Source organism: Strigops habroptila, chromosome 10 (assembly GCF_004027225.2).
Source record: "Strigops habroptila isolate Jane chromosome 10, bStrHab1.2.pri, whole genome shotgun sequence".
Lineage (NCBI taxonomy): Eukaryota > Metazoa > Chordata > Aves > Psittaciformes > Psittacidae > Strigops > Strigops habroptila.
The window spans coordinates 20,587,467-20,606,195 of NC_046359.1; the positions used below are offsets into that span (position 1 = coordinate 20,587,467).

Sequence of the window (18,729 nt, forward strand, 5' to 3'; positions counted from 1 at the left end):
TCTCTCGTGTGATACTGGGGAGCCCAGACCCGCACACAGCACTTCAGGTGTGGCCTCACCAGCTGTGCCTCCTCCTCATGCGGCCCAGGGTACCGTAAGCCTTGCTTGCTTCGGGGTCACACTGCTTACTGAGGGTGCACTGCCCCATCACCAGACCATTAATGAAAACATCTAACAGACAACGCTCCTCCTCATGCATCCCAGGGTACCAGAAAGCCTTTTTGCTACAGGGGCATGCAGCTGGCTCACGGTCAACTCAGGGTCCACCAGGACACCCAGGGTCTTTTCTGTCAAGGTGCTTTCCAGCTGGGCAGCCCCCAGAATATACTGTTGCATACTCTTCCTCCCCACATGCAGGATTTTGCACTTCCCCTTGCTAAAATGCATGAGGTTCCTGTCAGCCCATTTCTCCAGCCTCTCAAAGTCCCTCTGGATGTGGCAGCATGACCCACTGGTGTAGTCACCACTCTTCCCAATTTTGTATCATCAGCCAGCTTCTGAGGGTACGCTCTGCCCCACCATCTAGATCACTCATGAGAACATCAAACAATTAACACACTCCCCTCCACAAAGTAGCCTATTTTAAAAAATTCAGTTGGTCAATCCTGCTTTAAGCAAGAACACTGACTATGACAACATATGTTAATGAATTTTAGAAAACAACAAAAAATTCCAAAACCAGCATACATGACTGTAGCAAATAAAAGATACGTATTTTTCATAAATGAGCACAGAGATGTCTGTGTGGTAAGTACCTTATGATTATTAATATATCATAGTACTAGCAAGATAGTTTTAAGAAAAAGAGGGAACAAGTATCTTCCAGTACAGCAGGAAACAGCATTCAAGAAAGCTTCTCAGCTGCATCCTCTCCATGAGTCACCCTGAGTCACCCTGCCTTCGCCACTAAATACCTGGACAAGCAAAGAGCACAGAACTTTATGTGGCCAAACTGGAAATCAAATTTTAAGCTACCCTACTGTGGAGATCTGAATTTGAAAACAAACCAGTCACCACCACAAACTCCCCACCGAAATAGATTCTTCTTCTCTGGTGGAAAGCTTGCACCTTGACACAGTGTAGTCCTGTCTACAACACACATCAAGTGTGCTTATCTATCCAGTACCACCAGTAAGTACCATCAAATAAGTAACACTCCAACACCTGGAGCATTCATATAATTTTAAATTTAATCATGCCATAGTTGTTAATTGCATATGAAAGCATATGAAAATGCTACAGATCATCAGGCATGCCCAGGTTTCCTCTAGTAAGCCAACGGGCATTTTAAACATTTTTTTTTTCTAGACACCTGGCTTGACTGTATGGAACAATGGTGACAAACTTTGTAATAAATTATGAACAATATATAGTGATTTGGTTACTAGGATGTTTTACCTGCATCATTCTGTTAAGTTAAACCAAGGATTACTGGGAAATCTGACAGCAGGAAAATGAATAGAGCTATATTATAAAGGCATGAAGCTTCTCCTTTAAGAGATATTTCCAACACTAACTGCATTACTGCCCTCTTTGAAAATAGCGACAGTGGCAACAGTCACATCCCTAATTCTACCTGTTAGAAACCAGTTAATGCAAATACACCACAGGCTTACTCCACATCCAGGAGTAAATCAGAATCCTGCTTTAAACCTCCCACCTGTGTCCTAAACCAAACTGCTCTGTGCAAAAGTTGCCAAAATTGTCATTCTTCAGCCTAGATACATATGACTTCAAAACACCATGAACTATTTCCAAAGAAAGGAACATGCCACAAGTCATAGACTGATGATAGTGGAGATAGGTTTTTGTATGAAACAGCTCTAGGGTGGGGGGGGGAAGGCAACAAGAACTAAAAAAAAGCAACAAAAAACAACAACAAAAAAACCCCCTGAAAACAAAAACATAAAGGGAGAAGCTACACGTTCAAGCTGAATCACGTACAGCCAAGTTAAGAGTTCTGGGATGTCAGTTTTGACTGACAATAGTACATGAAAAGCAGTTTCAAAGGCCAACAACATTATGAGCTTACTGAAGAAAAAGATAAAAATATGGTCAATCACAGCTGAAGATAAGATTTCACAAAACATATTGACTCCACTGCCACCAAAAGAGAGGCCTTGTTGCTACCTCCCTTCTCCATCTGCTCCTTTGTTCTACTATTGTACTCTTGTGGCTAACCTTGCGCTGCCTTGAACACTTTTCAGAGCACTTTATAAGCGAAGTTAACTCACAAAGCTGAGAGGAAACTAATCCAGAAAAGCAAACCGTTTTCCACCAGGTTAAAGAGTTAAACTGTCTTTCAGAGACAACTAGCAAGCATAAAAGTTGGCACAAAGAAGGATGCAGAACAATGCATTGGGAAGAAGGAGAAGGAATTTGTCTATCTCCATTTTGTGGCAGTAAGCTGCTATGCAAGCTTAAACACATGTGAAACTATACACTCAGTTTGCAAGAAGAGCTAAAAAACCCTTCACTTTTAGGAAGAACACCACCCAAGACACAGTCAGTCAACTTTTAACTCCTTCTTGCACAAGAAGGAAAACAAAGTTCTTCTGAGAAAACCAGCATCCACTTTGTTAAGTAACAGTCAAGGGATGGTAAGAGCATCACAGAATATTTTCAATTCTCATTCATGACTGGTTCAATGACATTTTCACCAGAAAAGGAGGAAACAACTCACAAGCATTGGAGGAGCAGTAGATGGAAAAGACACTTCCTGCACATCAGTAGTCAGGGCCAGTGAATTTGCTCTTTGCCGTATTTCACTCCTGCAGAAAGAGGATTTAGCGAGTAAGTCAGCAGGTGATTTAGTGAGTACCACTGGGTCATTTCTGTCCACCTTAGGCAGAAAAGCTCCCCTAATTGTAGGCAAAACCCTACAATTAGTCCAAAAGCCAAGTTTTAGTCCAAAAAGCCTCTGCTCTCGCAGAGCAGAGACTATCTGTATTGGAATTCTAAAAACAGGCTTTTTTCACTCAAGTGCAGCTCTTGCAGAGTGTGTGCAGATGCTCCACAAGCTCTCCAAGAAGCACCAATCTACAGCAGAGGATGAGAATTTCAGCTCTCTACCCAACAGCTAAGATCCCGTACCAGATGCAGACCATAGGTTTGATTTTCCTTTAATTGAAAAATCAATCAAACCCAGCACAGACCAGAATTTGACACATGAGCCAGTTCTCCCAGCTACCTCCAATGGTGATTCTCCAACATTACTATACTTGCATTCAGGAGTTGTCTCCACCACAAAAGTAAAACAGTACCACATCGGAAAAGGCTTGTCACCATTATTTCTCTAAAACTATATCCGTCAGCTTACTAGGGAGAAGACACAAAACTAAGAAAAGTCTGAGTAAGTTCATTACAGTGTCTTAAAAATGCAAACTCCAAGCAAGTCAATGAAGGAAGACAATGCACTAAGTGAAGTAGGAGCTGTCCTCAGCAGAATGGAGACAAGTACTGTGTGCCCAAACACATGTGACAGCTGCCAGCCAAGAGTGATCCAGGCTGAACAAGACACTTGAACTACCACACTTGACCACGCACCCCAAGCAGGGTTCAGCATTCCCAACAGAATTAAGTCCCTACATTGCCCATCATTTTACCAAACACAATCAGGAAGCAGTTATTAGACCTGAAAGACTCACACCACACTGCTTTCTCTTGGCAGAAGCTGCACACCTTAAGTCATGGGTTATTAAGGAAGAAATAGGTTTTGCTTCAGTCGGCAACTTTGCTGTGCAACGTATGCTTCATGCAAAGACCAAGAGACCCCCGCAAATCGCGCTGCACTACTGTAAAGCTGTGCTCTCCCCATTAAACCCAGCCCTCTTTCCGCGATCGCCGCAGACAGCGAATCTCCCGCCTCCTCCTGCAAAACAACACTGAAAGGAGGGACTAAAAGGAAAATAATATTAGAAAGGAAAGAAGAACCCTCCAAAAAGTGACCGAAGGTGCAGCGGGGGGTGGCCGGGCGGAGGGAACACTCCCGCCGGCAACAGCCACACCTCGCACTCCCCCAGCTTCTGCCGGCCGCCTCCCGCCTTCGGAGCCTCGCACGCAGCCGCCTCCCATGTGCGCTGCCCAGGCCGTGCCGCCGGCCGCCCCGGCCTCCCCCTCCGAGGCGGGGCCACGTGTGTCGGTGCACGGCGCCGCGGCCCCTGGGGGTCACTTACATAAGGGGACGGGCGACGGCGGCCGGACCCGCCCAGGGGCCCCCACCGGGCCCGCGCTGCGCCAGCGGCGGCGGCGTAGCCGCCTCAGGAGCGCCCGGTACCTGCCGGCACGGAGGAGGGCAGCAAGGCGGGCGGACGGGCGGGGGTCGCCTCCACGGCGGGGGTCGCCTCCACCGCCTCGGTCGCCTCCGCCTTACGCTGCCCGCGCCGCTCCCCCCCTCGGCCGCCCACCCCGGCCCCTGTCCCCCGTACGTGCCGAGGAGGGCGGCGGCATCTCCCGCGGCGGGTACAGCGGCCCCGGCCCGCCGCGCGCCCCCCGCCCGCGCCGCAGCCGCTTCCTGCGTCACCGAACGCGCCTGGCGGGCCGCGCCCCTCCCCCGCGCGCGGCACCCACCTCGGTCGCTCACCCGCCGCGCGGGGGGCGGGGCCGGGGGCGGAGTTCTCGCGAGAGCTGCGGCGGCCGCCGCGGGAGTTTTCGAAGTCGCGGGATACGGGCCCCGGGCGGTGGCCGGCGTCGGACTGCGTGTCCCAGCGTGCCGCGCCGCCCGTCGCTTCCGTTTCCGGTGCGGGCCGGCTTCGCGCGGGGCACGCCGGGAACTGTAGTTTCTGGGCTGCCCCATGCCCCGTGCTGGCGGCAGGGTGTAGGGGAGGCACCGTTTTGTCGCCGGCTTGGGGTCTGGAAGGAAGCGATCGCAGAGCCGTCAGGAAGCACAGCGCATCCGCGGCAAAACCACGCGCCCTGCAGAGCCCACTTTGCCCACAGCACCTCAGGCTGCGGGGCCGGGCCCCGCCAAGGGGAAACCCGCCGTGGCAGGGAGATGGTGCATCCCTGCCGGCGTGCGTGCCCCTCTGCTCGCAGCGGCCGCCTGCCCTGCCTGGGGCTCGCGGTGGCTCCTGAACATGTGTCTCAAAGGAGCTCAGCCCTTCCCAGGTGTGAGGCCCCGCTCGCAGGGGCAGCGTCCCTCGCCACTGGGCTCGGCTCTCGGCAAGCTTAGGCTGGAAATGGAACTCCTCAGTGGTAGCTTGCAGGCTTGCTTTGTCCTTTCTTACACCTCAGCACGGGCTCTTGCCAGCACAGCTGTTCCAGCGACAACTGCAATATTGGCAGGGACAGTGAAATCTCATGAGGAGATGGCAACCATATTTCACTGAAGCTTAAGCCTGCTACCAGCATGTGAGGTGTCTGAAAAGGCAGTGGCTCTGTATCAACGTCCTTCAGTAGTCCATATCGGGTATATGCCGGGAGTATTTGATTATAAAATAGGCTAAGTGCCAATGAGAAGAAGACTTTGCACATTTTATAAATAAACAGGTTTCCAGGTATGCTTGGTTCCCAGTGCCTGGTTTATTGCAGTTTTTCCTGCTTGACTGCAAAGGTCTAAATAGCAAGGAAGCAGAAGTGTAGCTAGATTTTAATAATACTGGCAATTAAAAATACTTAAAAATTGCAGCCCCAAAAAAATACCTGTATGACAGCATAAATAAGCATTTATTTATGAATAGAAACCATGATTATTGTATGCATTCACCACTGGGCAGCTGGACGTACTTACCTGTACAAAATGATTATTTACAACCAGCATGATGATAGTTCTTTTTGTTGATTTGCCAAGCTGTGTTATGATCTTCTTGCCATTTACTTTACAACACAAGGCACATGTCGCCATCACCCTGGCAAGACACACATCCTTTCAGGTTTTGCCTCTTACAGATAGAATATCAGCAAAATTAGGAGAGAGAACTTGTGACTTACTCTTCGCTGAATCCTAGCTTGTGACTTTTGATGTTCTGGATGTTGTTTCAGTTAGAATGTGATGGTGATAACAGACTGATGTATTTCGTGTGCAAAACTGTTTATGCTTTTTTGCTTAAAGAATGAGCAAAATCCTACTTTCTTGCAGCAAGCAAGAATTAGGTGACAGAAGATATTTCCAACCCCTTTCCAACTAACAGTTGCCAAGAACTAGCCATTTTGTCCTTTTTTATCACGTGTGTCCAAATCTCCATCAACATTGTGGAAGACAGTTTTTAATCCATCTGCCCATGCTTGTTAGAATATGGTATTCCTTTTATTTCAGATACCGAAAAAGCTCAATTTCTTTTTTACTTCTCTTCAGTAAAAGAAATCCATTAGCCATTCTAGCTTCCACAGAGCATAACACAGTCACTAACACACTTAAATGGCAGCCACCTAATTTCTTTTATGTAAGTGTTTTGCTGTTATCACAAGTTAAGTAAAGCTCACTGAACTTGCAGTTGTGCCTGCAGCATAACTTGTTTTCATCCATCAGTTTAAACTAAGGAACTGTCTTCTGTTATTATCTTTAAAAGCAAAAGGAGAGAATTTGGTCTTTGACATTTTAACGGAATTTTCACTTTCATGCTATTTTTTTCTCCAACCCACATAGTATCCTTCACAAAGAGATACGTTGGACATCAGATCCGAGATAATTTTCATTACCATTTACAAATTGTCCAGGAAATACCAGAGCTATTAAGTGTCACTCCAGAAGTTTAATACATACTTTTTCTCTCACGCTGCCACGTGTATGTCCTAAAATACCCCACAAATGGTAAGAGTGAAAATCAGAGTGCAAACCAGTTCTTGCATTCCAGGCCTCTCCAGCACATTCATAATGAGTTTAATTGATTTTTGAGCAAAGCAGCTAAACTTTGAGATGAATGTTTATTTAAACCTGCAACAGAGTAATACATGCTCAAAAAGATTTACTGGAAAGAAAAAGAAAAAACAAACAAACCGAAACAGAACAAAAAAACCAACCCAGGTAATAACACTAAATGACCATACTTGAGATTCCTGTATACTCTTTCAGAACAATATCTTCTTGTAAGTAAGGACTAATCTGTTTTCCATCACAGTAAGGACTCCATGTTAGAGTTTCTTTAAGGACACAAATTTATTCAACACAAAATTCAGAAGAAAAAACCCTCAATACAAAACATTTCCACTGAATATTCTAGAACATAGTCTACAAAACCATCTGAGGCACTGGATTCAAAGATGACCAGCAGGCACCCGCCTCTTTCTTCACCTCCTGTTTCCCAGGAGAGGAAGCCCCTGCCAATATCCTAAACTTGTCTGATAACTGCTTGCCTCCCCACCCCCCGGTCCCTCTGGATTTAAAAGTCTTTGTCTTTACAGTAGACATTTTCAGATATTAATAAATAAACCTGCAATGCTTCTAAGAAGTGGGAGGATCATCAAAGGAGTGACAAACACAGTCAGTTTTTCCCAACACTACTAACAACATGCATTACCTCTAAATTACAGCTGTGCCTCTTAGTAAGTCTACCATTCATTAAATTATTATGCAAATGTTGATCGTGACTTGGTGGTTGCTGTTGCCACTTCAGATCTATTAATTTGTAGCATAAAGAGCACTGGTCGTGGACAAGGAGCCCGCTGTGCCAGGCAATGAAGTCGCATAGGACAGCTCCTGACCTAATGGGGGAGGTTGTGTGCGCAGTCACAAGGCATCAGTGAGAGCGTATTTGGCTTCACAAAAGGAAGCTTGACTCTTCTGAAGTGTTTCTAGCAAGGAAAAGGGGAATTTTTAAGGTGTATTAGTTTTGCAGCTGCATACAGCAGCTCCTCCCAGACAAGCTGGGCAGCTTGACACCCGCAGGGCTGCATATGAGAACGTACCGAGCGGATTATACCACCAGCTGATGAGTGATGGCAGGGTTGGCTCTGTCACATGTGAGAGGCTGTGCCAGAGACAGGCAGAGCTGGCGCAGACTATGGAAGGACTTCAAAGTGAGGACAAGTGTCTCTCATCTGATGTGACAGAGTAGCAAGCTAGAGAAGAAATGCAAAGATAGGCATGACAGCACCGGAGGACCAGCTAGAACCATATCCTTTGCTGCAGCATTTAGAGTGATTATGTGCAGGACAGGGCTGCATTTATTAAGGGCAGGACAAGCACTTCGGCAATAAGCGTGGTTCAGAGTAGCAACAGCTTGGAAGAGAACCTTAGCTGTATGGATAGAAACAGAAGGGCTTTGTGTCAGGAATTATTTATAGAGCAAACCTTGCAAGGCTCAGACATGACCTGAATAAGGACACAGAGAGAGGTAGGGACCAAAGATGTGCCCCAAGTTGTAGGCATAAGTGAACACTGGCCTAAACAGCAACTGAAGAACTGCATGATGAAGTGGTCTGGTTTAGCTGAGCTTGAGCTTGAACTGGCAGCAAGTCTTATGTGAGCAGGCATCAGAGAGGTGGGCAAGGCTGAGTTTGGACAGAAGGTCTGCGATTCATCTTACCCAGTTTTAAGTGTCTACAATGCAGTCACCAGCATCAGAGCCTGGTGAGGTAGGGGAGGGAAACAGGTTTTTCCCAGGTGCCATTCATCTGATCTGCTTTAGATACATCCTATAGGATTAGCTGTAAAAGGAGCCTAGACGGCGTTGCAGGTGGATACACCTACACTGTACCCTTTTATTTTTGGTCAGGTTGATCTCACCTTGAGAGAATAATCTGAAAAGAGCACTGGATCTTTAAGTTGCTCAGCAGCGGAGTTTATGCTTGTGGTTGGGATTAGGAAGGAAGGAAGGGAGGAAGATGCTGCAGCTGAAATTGTACGCAGATTGTAAGCAAATTGGAAGTGTTCAGCTAAACTGGAAAAATCATCCTGCTACAAGATGTGGACAAGCTATATTTGAAAGCTAATGTTCTTATTTAGCTAAGTTAATGATAGCCAAATATAATTGTTAGTGCTGGGTAAGGAGCAAGTGGAGTCACAGCTGCAGCAGCACAGCAGCTCCGAAATGGGGCCCCTGAAACTTAGGCACTAACTCTTCCAGTGCCTGGGCGCTGGGTGCTGATGGGAGTACCCAGCCCCAGTGATACCCCCTCCCTGGAGAACAGGGAAGCCTGGAGCACAGCGCTGAGTGCAGGGAAGGGCTCCATCACCCCTGCCTTCTGCACTGAGGCTGACCCTCTCCTTTGGGAGAGCTGGGGGAAGAACCCAAAAGCAGTTTGTGAATTACAGGGAGTCGGAGGTGGGGTTCAGGCTTCCCTGGTCAAAGGTGTCCTGGTCAGCACAACCTTCCTTCCAAGTCAATAAGTCAGTATCTAATTATGGGTGAGACTTGCTAGCATGGTCTGCTGCTTTGTGCCTCCCTGGCACTGCGGTCTGGCTGTTGCTCCCGTATATCCAGTCAGCATCCACTTTTGCTTTTGTGTTGCATTTGGGTATCTCTGAATCTGCCTCAACAAGTTAAATGGAAGTGATGCATGTTTGATAATATTTTTTTCAAATCACTGTGAAGAGCATGCAGTAACATCCTCTACAAGCACTTCTTGGTGCTCACAGCTTGAAATTTTTGGTAAGATGTACCAAAATTAAGCAAATCCTGAAGTGAAGAATACCCTGTGTTAAAATAAAGTTCAGACTGTAAGCATATATCAGGGAGATAGAGGTGGCACAAAAAGGAAAATACTGCAGTGGTGTAATAATTATTTTCAAGCACATGATTTTTTATAAACACAGGATGCTCAGAGGTGTGGTTATACTTAATCAAATATGTAATTGTAAGAATACGAGTTTAAAAAGAAGAATTCAATACTGCCTTTTAGTAATTACATAGGAGAAATCTATTCGGAAAACATAACTGGTAGCTTTAAAGCTCAATATTAGAAAGCCTCAGACACAACTGACAGGAGCTTGGGCTGTTTGAGAGGTTTCACTTTGAATTGTTTCAACAGAGATTTTTTGTGTTTAGTCTGTTTGATGTTTTTTAAAACACTCAATTTAGTTTCCTGGATTCAGAATGCCTGGTTATGAGATACTAGCAATTAGTTCTATACATTTTTTACACTTACGTAATTTATAAATACTCTCAGCCTTTAAATCTGCTATATATTTCATTTTTTCTTTTAAATGGTATAAATTCAGTCGTAGGGCATTACTAATACTACACATTAAGAGCATTAATTAGTGCTTTTCATTGTCAAAACTGGAGTAGTTAGAAACTTAATGAATCAAAAATAGTATAATGGGATCTCTTCCATTCTGCACTAGAGCATCAATAATTTAATATAAAGAGGGTCACTCCAGAATTTCCCAGAGAAAGAGAAAATTAAATAGTGGTTGGAACTGCAATTGCTGAAGAGTCATGCAGCCATCAAAATAAAGGGGGAAAAAAGGAAGTGTCTGCATTTCAATTCCAGCAGAAAAAGCGACCTTAAGAGACCCTGAAAACTGCTTTCTTGAGCAGTAGGCTGTATTGGTCATGTCTCAGCTTCATCTATAGAAAATGTTACAGCTTGAGTTCAGAGCTATGCCGAGTGTATTTTATGCATTTCAAAGTTATGTATCAGAAAGTTTTGGAGGTTTTTGGTGGTGGTGGTTTTCCCCATTGGGGTAATTGTTTGAAGCATAGACATCTTTCTCTTACTGTTTTAAAATGTGACTTTTCTTCCCTTAAATCAGCTTGGGACAGGAAGGTGCTTTCTGGGAATGATCCACTGTCACTCCTCTGCTGTGTGTGGCAGTGGGAAGTGCTGTGGTTAGCAGGTTTGGTGTGAGCTGTGGTGCTGAAAAGAGCTCTTTGCTCTGACACTTGGTTTGCATACCTGTGTTCCTAACTGAGCAGCAGAAAGAAGACAAACACTGGAAGGTCTGGCTTCAGGGAGGTGGGAACCTCTGTAGTATTAGTAGCTTGACGAATGCCATTCAGGCTTTTAATTTCATAATTTAGGGACACCATGTCATCTACTTAAAATCTGCAAAAAACCAGTCACTTAGAAGTGAGGAAAAGAGGGATTTATAATATTTTACATTGCCCACATAAGCAGGTTTTTTTCTCCTCAAGTACACACATTTCCTCACAATGCAATATCCTTCATGTTAACCCAAAATTAATACTGTCAGTAGCAAGGCTGAGAAGAAATGTACCTTCAAGAGAGATGATTGCTTCTAAGAAACAAACTGGTCATTATGACAAGTTTTATTTCATCTAACTTTAGCTGTGTGAAAGATGAGTATCTAGTTTAAGTGTGCCCAAAAGACTTTTTTTTTCAGCTATGCTGACTGATCCGTAATCAGATTTCCTTCATTTAGAACCCTGCAGTGCCCTGGACCTTACATCCTCCCACCTACAGCACCACTGCCAATAAATTAAGGAAGTCGACTGGGCTCCCTCTGTAACTGGAGGAAAGAGTACGCACTTCAGGAGACCTTCTTTGTCCCATTGCAGGAGAGGTACCTGGATGGGTCAGCATGAATATCCCTCTGGGGTGCCTGGGTCTCTCTCTAACATTAGAGGGAACCTAGACAAATTGCAGAGAAGGGTTCTACACTTTTATATAGCTACTGATAGCTGGGAAGAATCGCTTTGTTCATCAAGGGTTGGGAAGCTTCTGCTTCTACACCTTGTTCAGTGGACAGACAAATCGCCTTAAAGCGAGCTTTGCCCATAAGTTGTGCTTGTTAGACTGCTCCAAGAGCTTCCAATTATCCATACTGGTCATGGAATGAAAGGCAAAATAACTCCTCCCAGATGCAGGAGTCTCATATAATTATATATCACAGCTCTTTATAGGGAAGTTCATGGCCCACATTTGTTTACCCTTCCTTTTATGTTTGTTTTTAGGTTCTTGCAGGTAAAGGTAGGTGGTTGCTTCAATGAGTCTAAAATGACCGGCATATCAAAGCAAACTAAGGTTAATCTGTGGTGAGGTGGATATACCTTACACCAGTTAATTCAGAGCAGTCAGCTTGTTTCTTTTATTTTTTTTTTCACTAACCAACCACACAAGAAATTCCCAAGTTCTCCAGCAGCATTTCACTTGCCCAGCCTTTTTGGTAACTGATGTCCATCACTGCACAACATTGAAGATCACAGTGAAAGTACCCACCAGTCAACAAAGCAGGACGTTCACATTCTGGTAGTAGCACTTGGTCTGCATTGCACATCTTGAGAAAACTGGTGTTTATAGTGAATGGTGCAAACAACAGATACTCCTTTACATAGGGAAGGAATAGAAGTTCCTGCATAGCACGTGTGCAATGTGGCTGAAGTAATTGTACTGTTCAAGTGCAGTGGGTTTTATGCCTACGGTTTGGCTGATAAATCTCAATGGTCATTAGTGCAAAATTAAGTTTCTCCCATGAAATAAAAAAGATAATTCATTCAGATCTGAGGTTGCATTTTTGGTGTCTCTTACAGCTCTGAAAAACCCCCATCACCTTTCATATTTAAACAATGGAATAACGAGTTTGCACATTTGGGAAAAAAAAAAAAAAAAAAAAAAGTCCTAAAGAGTAAGGCCTTAAAATCCAACTTTGAAATAGAGTTTTCCCATGGTTTCTGGTGCAGAGGGATTTTTGAATTCAGTTTATGCAGCACAATAGCAGCAGGCAGTACACTGTAACTGAGCAGTGGGTTGCTATGCTGAGGTGCTGCAGACTAGCCTGCAAATGCTTTCAGAGCTCTAAAATAAAAGCACTCCGATAATTGAGGGGGGTTGTTTCATTGGCACCAAAATCACCCTGCCGACTGCAATTCAAATACTGCATGTGTAAGGTGGTTTATACTGTGCTCAAATTTGGAGTGCCCTAATTTAACACAACTCGAGCTGGGAAGGGGTCAATTTGAGATTGTTGGTACGAAGCATTTTCTTTGATGATTATAGTCTCCGTGTGTGACCTTAGGTCAAAATACCAAAAGGTGTGAACTAGAAAACTCGGAGGCAAACAAATGCAAACTTCTGTAACGAAAACCTGAATGATGGAAAATACAACCTGAAAAAGGAAAATGAATCATACTGGCTTTTGAAAATATTTGAAAGAAAGAGCCATTTCCCCGTGCAAGTAAGGTTTAATGTCAATGTGCCCAGCTGTGCGAGAAGCACTGCTGAGTGCGAGTGACTAATACATTTGCCAGCACGGGAACTGTAATGTCTGATTTATTGCTGTGTGGGCTGTCTGGATAGTTCAGCCCTGCAGCCTTTTATGCTGCCAGATGCTGATCACCTCCTGAGAGGTGCTGAGACATCTCATTTGTCAATGGGTGCTTGATGCCATTCAGAAAGTGATCAGCACCTTGCGGGGTTTGGCCCATGAGTACTGAAAAATAAAGCTTATCCATCCTCTTGCATACCAAGACAGCTAACACAAAGCTGGTGCCCTTGAAAGAGCTACTGTGTGACCTCTGGTGTGAGTAATCTAGAGGAGGAGACGTCACTCAGTCTGCTGACTCTGCTCATTAGATGCGGAGCAAAGATTCACTGTAAATAAATAGTCCTTTTAGCTTTTTAGCTTCTCCTACTCCACCATTTCAAAGCTAGAAAATATTTTTCTGGAAATGGCATAATGGAAATGCCACTATCTTGAGGGCCTGCCTGGGCAGCCTCAGGCAATGCCCAGCCGGGCTCCAAGGCTGTGGCCCCCACATTTCGCCCTCCTGCCTGGCTGCCCCTGCCTGCATGCATAGCTTTGTGGTGGGATCATGTCCCTGGCATGGCTGGGGCAGCTCCCAGTGCTGGCACTGCCTGACCTGCTTCAGACTTTGCTTCTTTGCCTGGGGCTCCCAGGGGCTTTCTGGGGAGGGGGTCTTTTCCCTGCCTGAGAGCCCCAGCTTGTATGTAGCACCAAGTCTGTTGAAACACATCACCTGAGGTAGGGATCAACTGGTTTGTCTCTCCATCTAAACTAGAAACTACACCAGCAGCTTGTGCCATGCTAATTAAACAAGTCAGTGCGGCTTTCAGGAAAAAAAAACCAGATGCTGATGTCTTACAAGGAGCGTTTAAAATGAGGTTTTTTGCCAACCTGTGTGGCTGTTCTTTTGCCGATTGTAAGGAAATGTTTCTTTTAAGTGAGAAAACAAACAGGTATATTTGCTAATTTTTTCCTTCTTTTAGCAAACATTTCTGCCACAGGTTGTACAGCTTTCAGCATCATCCTCGTATCAGGTAACTGCATGGTATTTAGCTTCTTCTCGTGGAAGGTTATTTCCATCCAGTATTTCATAGGATTTGGAAAAGGACTGAATATTTAAGCGCTGGAAGGGATTTCCAGAGCAAGGAAGAAAAGCCAGTATATGTGTCCTGTTAGACACATCACCAGCTGTGTGATCCACAACTGGTGGTGAGCAAGTTGTATGATTTCACTTAAAATCCTTTATATTACAGGAGAGTCTAAACCAGCACCAGTCAGTGAGAGGGTTGTGGTCAAAGATCTAACTGAAAGCAAGTTTTGCCTGGTTTCACTATGTGAGTTGTCCTGGAGTCCTAGAGGAGAACCCAGATTTTTTTGCAGCCTCCCAGTCATTTCAGTGTGCCCTCAGCTCTGCTGCTGCTGGCAAACACACTGCTGAACCCTTCTTTTCTAAAAGTAAGTTCAACAAGTTTGGTCTCGATGCACTGGCTGAGATCAGAGATCTGTTTTATTTAGACATAAAGACAGGGTTATATTCAGCCTGTCTCACAAAGTGCTTGCAGCTTGACAAACTGGAAGGGAAATGGCTATAATGAGAAATGCCTTGCTAAAACTCGTGCAGCAGATCAAATTCTGAGCCAGAAATGTTAGCCAGGTATCCCAGTTCCTGCCACCACTTGTTCGAGTAGCCGTACTTCAAATTGGGTAGCAGGTGTATTTATTCATACCAGTGGCTGCTGCCTCTCAAGACATGTGCTCACAAAATTACACTGCAAAATTAAGTATACTTTGGAGGAGTTGCTGGACCCTGGCTGAGCAGCACTTCAGCCAAGGAACAGCTCCAGCAGCAGCTGCTCATGCTCGGTGATTAGCATCACCTTCCTTGCATTCTGCAAAGCTAAGAGCATACAAGGACCTACCAAAGGGTCAGATGGCACCATTGACTTCTAGTCCACATTCACCCTTGATTTCAACAAAGAATTATGCCTAAAAATAATCGCTGTGACGTGGCCCTGGCTTTGGAGAATAAAGATGCATGGATTTTTCTAACTATAAGAGGCTGATTTAGTATTCTAATCCCTCTTTTCTGTCTGAGAACAAATCACTGGATTTTACCTAGTCATTTCCACATCAAGATCTTGGCTTTTGGTTGAATGACAAATTATACCGCTATAGTATGCATGCTAGCTGAGTGCCTGTCACTTCAGCTGGAATTAAACCATGGGAATCCTCCTTTCCATCCCCTTGCCCTTCTGAGTGAATGTAGTTTGTCCGAAAGTATCACAGTTATTTTAGCTTCTTGCATACGTGATAGATTCTGGATGCTTTGCATCTTCAGCTTTATTAATCAAAATCAGCTCCCTGTGAAGGAGGATTAGGTCCAGAATTTGGTTTGACTGTGTTGTCTGTTAGGTCTGCCAGAAAAAAAGTGCTGCTGTAACTCAAGAAACATAACCCTGGAGACTGATACACTGGATCCCTGGGCATGCACTTAGAATTATATGTTTAAGAGTTCTGTTGTGGTTAATCCACTGGATTTTTAATAAGGGAATTCAAAGCTCATAATACTAGTCAATCTCTTTCAAGACCATTTTGCAGTGAGCTGATCCAAATTGTTTCACCTCAGCCTGAAGCCTTTTTGGACAGTACCAGAATATAATGAAATATACCAGTGAGATAGACAGAGGGACAAAGGTGAGGTCCTTAGAATGAAGAGGAGAGAAACAAGGAATTATGCTGTGAAGGCTACATATGATGTTAAAACCCCACAGGTTTTAACCCCACAGACTGAGGGAAATCAGGGATGATACTAAGACAGTAACTGAGCAGCTTTGCTGAAAAAAAAAAAAAAAAAGAAGAAAAATCAGGACTCGGGGGTTGCCTGTACTAAGAGTGATTTTTTTTTCTGTGATTCATACTAATAGGGATTGGGTTTGCTCAGCAAAGGTTTAGCTGCCCTCTAGGAGTAATGCGGTATGGATTGCTGGATGCTGCGCTACTCAGGCTGCCTTGACAGAGCTTCCCCTAAGTAAACTGTCCTGGTGGCCATGACACTGAACAATTATGAGAAAAAGCTGTGTGCACCACCAAAATGATGTGTTTCCACCTACTTCATCAGCTCAGGTAAGGAGATGTATTTCTGAACCAGACAGAACTTGCAAGTGTCTGCCTGTATCAGAGAGAGCAGAGCAGGCAAGCAGCCCCAAGCAGAGGAGCCCCAGTATGCCATTTAACTGTCCCAAGGCAAGGCATTTTCTCATGGCTCAATGTAGGACAAATAAATAGTTTCTATCAAGAAAGTGACTTGCTGCCCAGAGGTGGGAGGAGCACAGTTGTTGACAGAGCAACAGTAAAGGACTTGTAGGAAAACTGAGGCAGTTCCCCGTCAAGTGACAAACAGTGATAATCGCTGCTGCTGCTGCCCTTTTTCCTACGTTAGTGAAAGGGACAGGTCTGGTTTCAGGGCCGTTACATCTTCATGTGGCCACATTGTTCTGTTTTCTTAGTTGGGTGCCAAACATGAGAAATTAGTTTGATTCATTGCATAGCTTTTACCATTTTGTTGTTTGTGGGTTTTATGTTTGGTCTGTTATAAAATTCTGTATGGGATGAGCATCAATAGGGCAAAAGTTACACTTGCCAGAGGCAGCAGCTGTTGTACTCAAAAAGGAAGAAAGAAAATCTTTTTGCAATGACTGCCAGTAACTTCTTCATGCTGTTTAAATAGGAGTGAAGCAACGGCTGATACAGACACGTGTTCCTCTCCCTCCCTATCCTGCATTATTAGCAACTGTTAGTGTAAGTCAAAATAATAGTCATCTACTGGTAATAAGTAATTTTATCTGAAAACAGTTAATTCTCTGCAGGTGTGAACACATTCTCAAATGGAAAGATACAAATTAGACTTTGTAATTTTATTGAAGTAAATAAGGTTTTAGGCTGTTTGGACTGAAACTTGTGCAGCAACTGATGTTTATGGCTGTAGCAATAAAACAATCATGATATTTTCATAAAATCTTTTGAATGGGAGGTAATTTTCTGAAAAACTAGTAACATAACAACACTCTACATTAAGCAATTGCAGCATTGCAGTTGATAGGAAATGAGACTGTCAACGTCTCCTCAGAGTGAGAGACAAAGGCATCACCAAACACACATTGCTGCAATTGAGAAATCTTTCCGGTGAAGAGAAATAAAAGACAATACCAAATGGTTTCAGACCCAGCATCAAGAGCTGTCCTGACTCAAGCAATGTGCTATTGATGAGCTGTTCTTCCAGCCACCTGCCTTCTTACCTTCTTGCTCCTCAGAAAGGAACAGGCCCACCTTTGCTTCCACCATTTCCACTCAGGATAATGTATCATTGCTTCTGTTATCTTCCTCAACTCGGGGAAGAGGGAGGGAAATAAATATGTGTCCTATCTTGGGTGCATTTTTTTTTCTCCCCAGGGGAAGGAGTTGGCTTTACTCTTTGAGCTCTCCTGGATATGTTTCTTAGCCTTTCCTGCCATTTCCCATGGTAGCAGCTGGGCAACATGTTTTCATGCAGAAGGACTGTCTCCATCAGGGTGGGCAGGGCATTGCATCCACTTCAGTAGAGTGAGTGTGCACCTGTCTCTCACAACAGCTTCCCTACGATAGCTCTGGATGGAGGGTGGTACCAAGAGCTGCTTCTTGCAAGGGTCAGCTGCTAAACCTAAGCAGTTCTCCAGGCTGGAGGAAGCCTCCACAGGAGTTCTTTCCAAGTCCCACAGAGATCCCTTGATCAAGTGTCATGGGGTGGTCACCATGGTGCATTAATCAGCCTCAGGGCTGATGAGTCCCCAGTGTGATACAGACATGAAACAAGGTAAATACAGTGTCAGATGTGTCAGGCCAGGCATTTGCAGTAGGTTTGGATGCTATCACATAAAGGCAGGGATTGAGCCCTTACCTGCAATCCTGTGACTAAGCCTGGTCACTCATGTTGAGAGAAGAATAAGTCAGATGGAAGCAGGTGAACGCTTGGGACATTTTTTGGCAGAGAATGTGCTAAAAGCTGCCAGGAAGAAGTCACTGCATCCTTTGTTGAGGTTGCTCCTGAGCAGAGCATGCTGAGAGCCTCTCCAGCCTCACCACTGCCTGCATCCACCCGCCAGCCCTGCGCTGGCAGGCTGCAGCTGGCCTGTGAGCCAGCTCCACTCTGAGTCATTGCCCAGTCTGAGTCATCCCTTGTGGCTGTTCCTCCTCTCAAAGTCTAAGCACAGCAGAAAGCCCCAGACAAAAGTGTGTTCAGTAGAGGAAGCACGGTGCTTTCATCAGGAACCATCACACGCTCACTGCCTTTCTGAGGGGTGCCAGACCTGCTGCAGCGGTTAAGATCTTTCCCTCTCTGTCACCCACTAATTGCCCAGAGCACCTGGCATAGTCAAAACCATTCTTTTTATTTACTCAAATTCCATTTCACGCAGTTCCCGGTTACTGCTTCACGCAGGGGAGCAGGGACGGCTGGGACTGGCGAAGAGCTCGTCATGTCCTCTGAGCAGCAGCAAAGACACAGTGTCAGTAGACCTCAGACAAGATGTGCTCATAGCTAGAGAAACTGGGGAAACATGGTACTATGGCACCAGCTGCCGTAAAGCCAGGGCTTGGCGGTGTGGGTTGGT

The 18,729-nt window shown here is 45.0% G+C and overlaps 1 protein-coding gene across 2 annotated transcripts in view; it reads right to left on the minus strand.

The window, feature by feature from the left end:
• Nucleotides 1–4,691, minus strand: part of AHCTF1 (AT-hook containing transcription factor 1) — a 42,853-nt gene extending 38,162 nt beyond the window's left edge. For both annotated transcript variants that reach the window (XM_030498769.1, XM_030498768.1), the window contains exons 1-2: nucleotides 4,570–4,691; nucleotides 2,684–2,771 (exon numbers count right to left, since the gene is read on the minus strand). The gene's annotated coding sequence lies outside the window, so the exon portion shown is untranslated. The remainder of the gene's footprint in view (nucleotides 1–2,683; nucleotides 2,772–4,569) is intronic.
• Nucleotides 4,692–18,729: the final 14,038 nt, after the last annotated feature.